The 7,542-nt window shown below is 39.7% G+C and overlaps 1 protein-coding gene across 4 annotated transcripts in view; it reads left to right on the top strand.

Moving 5' to 3' along the window:
* The first annotated feature begins 2,792 nt into the window (after positions 1 to 2,792).
* Positions 2,793 to 7,542, top strand: part of plekha1b (pleckstrin homology domain containing, family A (phosphoinositide binding specific) member 1b) — a 91,344-nt gene continuing 86,594 nt past the window's right edge. For all 4 annotated transcript variants that reach the window (XM_060842040.1, XM_060842038.1, XM_060842039.1 and 1 more), the window contains exon 1: positions 2,793 to 2,899. The gene's annotated coding sequence lies outside the window, so the exon portion shown is untranslated. The remainder of the gene's footprint in view (positions 2,900 to 7,542) is intronic.

Here is a 7,542-nt window from a genome sequence, read left to right as displayed (position 1 = left end):
TTTGCGACAATGTGTGTGTGATAGTGCAACGTAGCATATGAATGTGTGGTATGAGTCCTGATGATAGAGATTCTTGGTTGATGAGTAATTAGGGTGTGGTGAATTAATGTCTGTCCAAGGTGAGTGGAATGATTGGTAGGAACTGGTATTGAAGGTGCATTCATGAAGCTTGAGTACTGCCTGCCTCGGAATCAAAACATGTGAGTTAATCACATACTAAATCCTCAGGTCTGATTTCAGGACTATCAAATGTGTGATAACCCTTTTTTCTGGACATGTGAATCCATTTAAGATAATCAAGTTCTTTAGATTGGCAGATAGGAGTTATATTTGAATACATTGAATGCATTTGTTTACATTATTTGAGGAAATAGTTTATTAACAAGACAGCGGAGGACAAAACAATACTTTCAAAAACCTTCTTAAGGATTTCTAATGCAAACTTATAATCTATAAATTTATAATTTACACAGTGGTGCTAAACAGGCAAAGTCTAAATTAATAAACAAATCCATTAAAGCTAATATTCTTCTTCAGGTTCCTTTCTCTTAGCAAGGATAGGATGTAATGTCGGGCCAGTCACATTCTGCTGTAAGCGACAGGCTTTTGTGACAAGTTTCATTGCAACTATGGATTGATGCTTCATTAGGTGCCAACTTTTTTCAAGGTAACTGGCTCACAAACTCACTAAATCAGGACAATGTGGATGTCTCACACATCTACATATTGTCAGCTGTTTTTGTAAATTTATGTTTTCATGGTATCACAGTTTGGCATTTATTGCCCATTTCCAATTGGCGTTAAACTGAGTGGCTTGCTATGCCATTTCAGAGGGCAGTTAAGAGTCGAGCACATTGCCGTGGATCTGGAGTCACAGGTAGACCAGACCAGATAAGAATGGCAGATTTCCTTATCTCACTTACATCAGTTAACCCAATAGATTTTTACAACAATTAGTGTTAGTGACATGGTCATCATTATAGCTTATGTATCATTGTCATCTTGTTAGGATCACCTGTTATGATGTCATGTCACATCTTGGGCTAATAGTACACTTATAGAGTCATGGAGTCAGACAGCACAGAAACAGATGCTTTGGTCCAACTCATCCATACTGACCAGACATCCCAATCTGATCTAGTCCCATTTGCAGCATTCAGCCCATATCCCTCTAAATCCTTCATATACCCTTCCAGATGCCTTTTAAATGTTGTAATTGTATCCGGCTTCACCATTCAGCATACCAACACTGACGAGCAGAAACAAAATAGGCAAAATACTGAATCTTAGGAGATGTTCTTCTGGAACTATGTAATATAACAGTCAAAACATAAGTACTACATCACGTTTCTATACAATGATCACAACAAGAATTAAAGCCAGGGTAGAGAAAAGTCACCAACTAATTCTCAACATCAGAAGGTTGAGCACAGAGGTTGGGGTGGCATGGTGGCTTAGTGGTTACCACTGCTACCTCACAACACCTGGGACCTGGCTTTGAGTCCCACCTTGAGTGACTGTCTGTGTGGTGTTTGCACATTATCCTCGTGTCTGCATGGATTTCCTCCAGGTAGTCTGGCTTCCTCCCACAATCCAAAGTTGTGCAGGTTAGGTGAATTGGCCATGTTAAATTGCCCATAGTGTTAGCTGTGTTAGTCAGGGGTAAATATAGGGTAAGGGAATGGGTCTTAGTGGCTTACTCTTCAGCAGGTCAATGTGGACTTGTTGGGCCGGATGGCCTGTTTCCATACTGCAGGGAATCTACAAAAAATAGACAAGTGAAAACTGGAAATCTGGGCTATTTACCGTTGAAGAGTTTAACGAATAGATAAAGTGTTAATAAAAGGTGAATCAATAGGATTACTTCCAAAGAAAACATTAAAAAAGGCAGTGCTCACAGGTTGAAAATAACAAAAAACAGAGTTCAGAAATATTAAGGAGAATTTCTTCATTCAAATAATTTCAACACTTTGAATAGATACCCATCAGGCATTGCAGATCTCAATTGATTCAAAGACAGAATTACTGCAGATTTTTCTTTCTGGAGTAAGGAGCTAACTTTAGTAAGTGTACCTCTCCATTAATACATATTTTGTGAATACTTGTTGTTTACCAAATAAGCATAAAGGGACTGAATTGCCCATTTTTAAAAATGTGTTCCCAATCATCCAGGTGGCATCTATTAATTTAGGTCTAAATTTATGTGTTCACAAATTTCACTCTTCTGAAATCATTAACTTATTGTAGATTAGTTTTTCATTATCACGGTGGTAGATAGCATTTATGGGATTTATAAAAAAAGGTTGTTAGTAATTTTCCGTAAATTTATGTAATGAGTTGTTCTGGTTCATGACATTCCTGTTCAGAACTATGTTTGCAATTTTGGATCTCAAATGGATACTCATCAAGCCCAATTAGATTAAGCGCAGAATCTTCTCAGGCTCGGAGTGACTTGGTGAGAAATCCTAGAGAACTGCGTGAAAACTCTCCCATTGCGAGCTACGAGTTGCAAGAGTAAAAAAAACATGAAATGCTCCTCTGGATTGCCAACACTTGTCTGAATGCGCAGTGGTCATATAGAGATGGCACCATGACCACGGATAGCGATCTAGTCCAGGATATTAATTGTCTCTCTCTCTGCCTAGATCTGCTGAGTTTCTCCAGCATTCTATGACCCCGACACCTGCAGTAATTTGCTTCTCCAGCGTATTGCCCTGGAAGGCGAACTACAACACCCAGGGGCCTTTGCGCGCAGTGGTGTGACACCAGATCCGTTTTCGAGGTGACCCCGTGGTGTTTGACCCGGAAGTGGATATTGGCGATGGTTTAGTGAGTGGAGCTCGCTCTGCGGGGAGCGTCGCGGAGGTCGGAGCCGCTGTCCTCATTCTTTCCCCGATGGGTGAGTGTGACAGGCGGGCAAATGTGTTTGTCTACTCGCCGATTGTGCCCCCGGTCTGAGCGGGGCGTCGCGGTGCTGTAATGGGGGAAGGGGTAGGAGCAGAGAGTCGTAGCGTCGGCCTTTCGCGGGCGGGCGATTGGCTGCTCAAAGTCGGCTCCCTATCGGGGAATATTATACTGCACAGCTTCCCCCTCAGACTGCCTCAAAACGACTAAAACCGCGAACTGAGATACTAATAATCTCAGCCAGATTCGTGTTCAATCGAAGTGCGCTGTGCCTGTGTTAAATACTGTATGTATTCGCTTTGCTCTAGAGCGATGAGAAACATATGTTTTATCACAGTGCTTTTATTTGTCTTCTAACTATATACTTCTGCTTTATGGTTTGTTGGTTTTTCGTGACCTCGTTGAATATTGCTGTCACACTTATGGAAAAGATACTCGGATCTGAGCACTTTTCCGTCAGGTTGAGAGGTTCAGCTTTTAAATTAAAAAACTTCATGTCCAAGAGTTACTTTAATTGGGAATGGTAAATGGGATACATTGCGGCAAAGTGATTGTCTGTCAGTTTTGACAGTAGATAGGAAACATTGCCTAAATGGTGAGAGGCTGCAGAGTGGCCTAAGTGTCTTAGTGCATGAATTGTGGAAGGTTAGTATGCAACTACAGCAAGTAATCAGGAAACTTGATAGAATGTTATGTTTTATTATGAGGGGAATTGAATGTGGGAGGTAATGCTTGTTATCCAGGACATTTGGGAGATTGCATCTGTAATACTGTGTTACTGTACTTGCAAAAAGGCATTAGTGTTGGAAGCAGTTCAGAGAAGGTTTAGTAGATGAATGCTTAGAATGAATACATTTCTTTGAGGGGAGGGAAGGCAAGTCAAGCTAGGCCTTTGATCATCTGGAGTTCAGAAGAATCAGGTGACTTAATTGAAATGTGTAAGATCCTGGAGGAACTTGATGGGGTGGATGTAGAAAAGAAGCTTCCTTTTGTTAGAAAATCTATAATAAGGAGAGGTGGTAGAAAGTCATGATAGCAATGTTTGAGGCATTTAAACAGACAAGTACAGGCAGGGAATAAAGGGATATGGACCATATGCAAGCTGATGAGATTAGTTTGCAATGGTATCATGGTCTGTGAAGACATTGTGAACTGAAATGCCTGTCCCTATGCTGTTTTGTGTGAAGAGGTCATGGTTTAAAAAGAAAGGGGTGCCTATTTGGAACAGGAAACTTGGGGAATTTTTTTAATCTGAGGGTTGTCTTTGAAATTCCTTTCCTCAAGAAGGCAGTGGATGCTGAATTGTTTGGTTTTTTTAAAAAAGCAGAAGTAAGTAAATTATTGATTACTAATGGGATGAAAACTTATTTGGGATATGAAGAAATGTAGAGTTGAGGTTAAAATCAAATCAGCTGTAATTTTAATGGTAGAGCAGGCTTGAAGGGCTGAGTGTTCTAATATTGTTCCTTCATATATGAGGGGGTTTTACAAGCTTTATCTGTACCAAATCTGATTATGTGACTGTAAGTTTCATAGTACATGAAGCACAGTATTGGAAGCACACTGTACTATCTATATTGGGGCAGATGTCTATGAAGAGGACTGAAGCATTTGTGTTCCTGGTGTGATAGCTGTCAAATTGAGTTCTTAACTGGTGCTGCCTGATCTGATAAGAACATGGGATGCCTGGATACAAGGGGGTATATTACAGGAGTGGATGATCTAATTCCTTGAGTCTTTTTCTTTTCGATGAGATTGTGGTTGACTGCAACCTAACTAAAACTTAAAGAAAACCCGTCAAACACTATTTTAAACCTACCAATTTCTGCATCACCTGCCACTTGTGGCACAAAAATCCAACCATTTGTCACCTTTTTTTGTGTTTAGCTGAATAGCCTGAATCTGTTTTTAGACTGTCCTGAAAAGTTTGATCAAGTCACACCTTATATTAAATTCCAGAGAATACAATTCTGGCTGTGTGTGTTTGTGATACTTTTACCTTTTGGAGTTCAAGTATCATTTTAGTAAATGTATAATTCCTCCAAAGCCAATATATCCTAAGTTTAGATTAGATTAGATTACTTACAGTGTGGAAACAGGCCCTTCGGCCCAACAAGTCCACATCGACCCGCCAAAGCGCAACCCACCCATACCCCTACATATACCCCTTACCTAACACTACGGGCAATTTAGCATGGCCAATTCACCTGACCCGCACATCTTTGGACTGGCTTTGGAGGAATTATACATTTACTAAAATGATACTTGAACTCCAAAAGGTAAAAGTATCACAAACACACACAGCCAGAATTGTATTCTCTGGAATTTAATATAAGGTGTGACTTGATCAAACTTTTCAGGACAGTCTAAAAACAGATTCAGGCTATTCAGCTAAACACAAAAAAAGTTATGGTGTCCAGAACTGAATACAAGTCAAGAGTGTAGTGTTGGAAAAGCACAGCAGGTCAGGTAGCATCTGAGGAGCAGGATCACCAGATCCTTGATGAAGGGCTTATACCCGAAACATCGATTCTCCTGCTCCTCGGATGCTGCCTGACCTGTGCTTTTTCCAGGACCACACTCTCGACTCTGATCTCCAGCATCTGCAATCCTCAGTTTCTCCCAGAACTGAACACCAGTTTTACGTACAAAGCCAAAATGCTGTAAATATGAAATGAAAACAAAATGCTGCAGAAGTTCTGATTTGGCAGCATCCGTGGAGAGAGAACGAGTTAATGTTTCTAGTCCAAAAGTTCAGTTCTTTGGAACTGAAGAGAGAATTGAAAAAATGACTTATTTTCTGCTCTGGAGAATAAAGATTTGAGGGCAAGGGATGACAGAAGAAATAGCAAAGTGCGAAGTGATCATTGAGGAAGAAATTAAATCCAGAACAGGTATTAATGACAATATAGATGGTTTTATTTTCAATTGAGCTAAGAAAATCAGAAACTGAAGGGTTGGTGGTAAATGTCAAAACAAAATGGAGGAATATAGTTCATGGTCCTGCAGAAGTTCTTTTGATGCTGAGTCCAGAAGGCTATACCATGCCTAAGTGGAAAAAATGGTGTTGTGCCTCCACCGAGGACACAGCAATAAGGCCTTGGACAGCAATTTGAGCACGATGGGAACATGATGTATTAAATTGGCAAGTGACTGGAAAGTCAGGGGCACACTTGTGGACAAAGTGGTCACCCAATCTCTCTTTGATTTCAAAGTGGAGGAGACTGCATTGTGACCAAAAAATGCATAGACTGGATTGACTCACTTCTTTCAATCATAACTTTATCTGGAAGGATTTTTTTAGAGCTTTGGATAATGAGGTGGTAAATGGGCAAGTGTTAGACCACTTGTGATTGCAGGGAAGATGTCTGAGATGGATTAGGGTTGGAGTACAAGTAACCAGGGTTTTGCAGAAGAATAGTCCCCTTGGATACTTGTTTGTGGTATCATGCTGGACATAGCAAAGATTGAACCCTTGAATGTGGAGATTAGTGCAATGCAAAGTGAGGATAAGGGAAGACCTATTGTGGTTCTGGGATGGAGAGAAATGGGTTAGGACAGAAGTGCCACAAGTGTATCAGACATCTTTTGAGGGCCCAGTTCACTACAGGAGGGATCATGTGGATTCCTCAGTTGGAGGAAAAATCCTTTTTAGAAACAAGTGGAAGTTTGTGTCATTGAAACAGCTGCAATGGAGGCACAAAATAGTTTCCATAATTCAATCATGACTTCTAACCTATTATGTTCTGGTCCTACAGATATACAATTCCATTTAATACTTTTTTTTGTATCCTACCATAGATTTTAAAATTAGGGAACCTCTGGTTTTTTTAGAATTCAATTGTTTCCACTTTTTTTACCATTACTAAATCTATCAAAGGTACAAAATGAAGACCTTCTCACTTGCCTAAATTGAAATTTGTTTGCTATCGTGCTTTCTCATTCACTGACTGATTACTTAATCTGAAGTTTTATGCAATGCTGTCTATGATAGAAATCTTTTGATATTGGGCTCTATCGTGTCATCTATGGCGTTAATAAATATTGTGAATAGTTGAATTCTCAACACTGATCTGTGGGATGCAGCTAGTTTAAACACAATAAGACTACTTACTTACTCTGGTCAGTCTGAGGACTATGCAAAACTATAGCAGTTGGAACTCATTTATGTGAAAGCACGTGATCATTAAATCAGAGCAAGATGAGTTGGAGTATTAATGATAGAGAGCCTGTTATGTGTTCATGTACACTGCTTAATTTTTTTACAGCAATCAGGATGCAAAAATTATCAAAAGAATTAAGGGAGCGTTCTATATTAATTGGATTTGGAAATCCAGAGTCTGGCTAACATTCTGTATCAGAAATACTTTGTTCCTGGTCAAGACAGTTAAGGGAGGGAGCATGTTGCCAGATGTATAAAATTTCATGAAAGTAACACTGACCTGCAGGAGGTAGAGTACAGTGATACCAGGGTTAAAAATGTTACATTTAAGGATATTTTGCATGGACTTAACATGGATTTTTTTTGATATTTAAAGGCTGAGGTATGAGCACATTGAGAGTGCAAATATAAAGGAACTTAGTCAAATAGATGCAGAAAACCTGATTTCTGTTGTTGCAACCCAGAACAAGGTGACA

Source organism: Hemiscyllium ocellatum, chromosome 22 (assembly GCF_020745735.1).
Source record: "Hemiscyllium ocellatum isolate sHemOce1 chromosome 22, sHemOce1.pat.X.cur, whole genome shotgun sequence".
NCBI lineage: Eukaryota > Metazoa > Chordata > Chondrichthyes > Orectolobiformes > Hemiscylliidae > Hemiscyllium > Hemiscyllium ocellatum.
The sequence above is the reverse complement of the archived record's forward strand: the minus strand, read 5'-3'. Positions and strand labels throughout refer to the sequence as shown.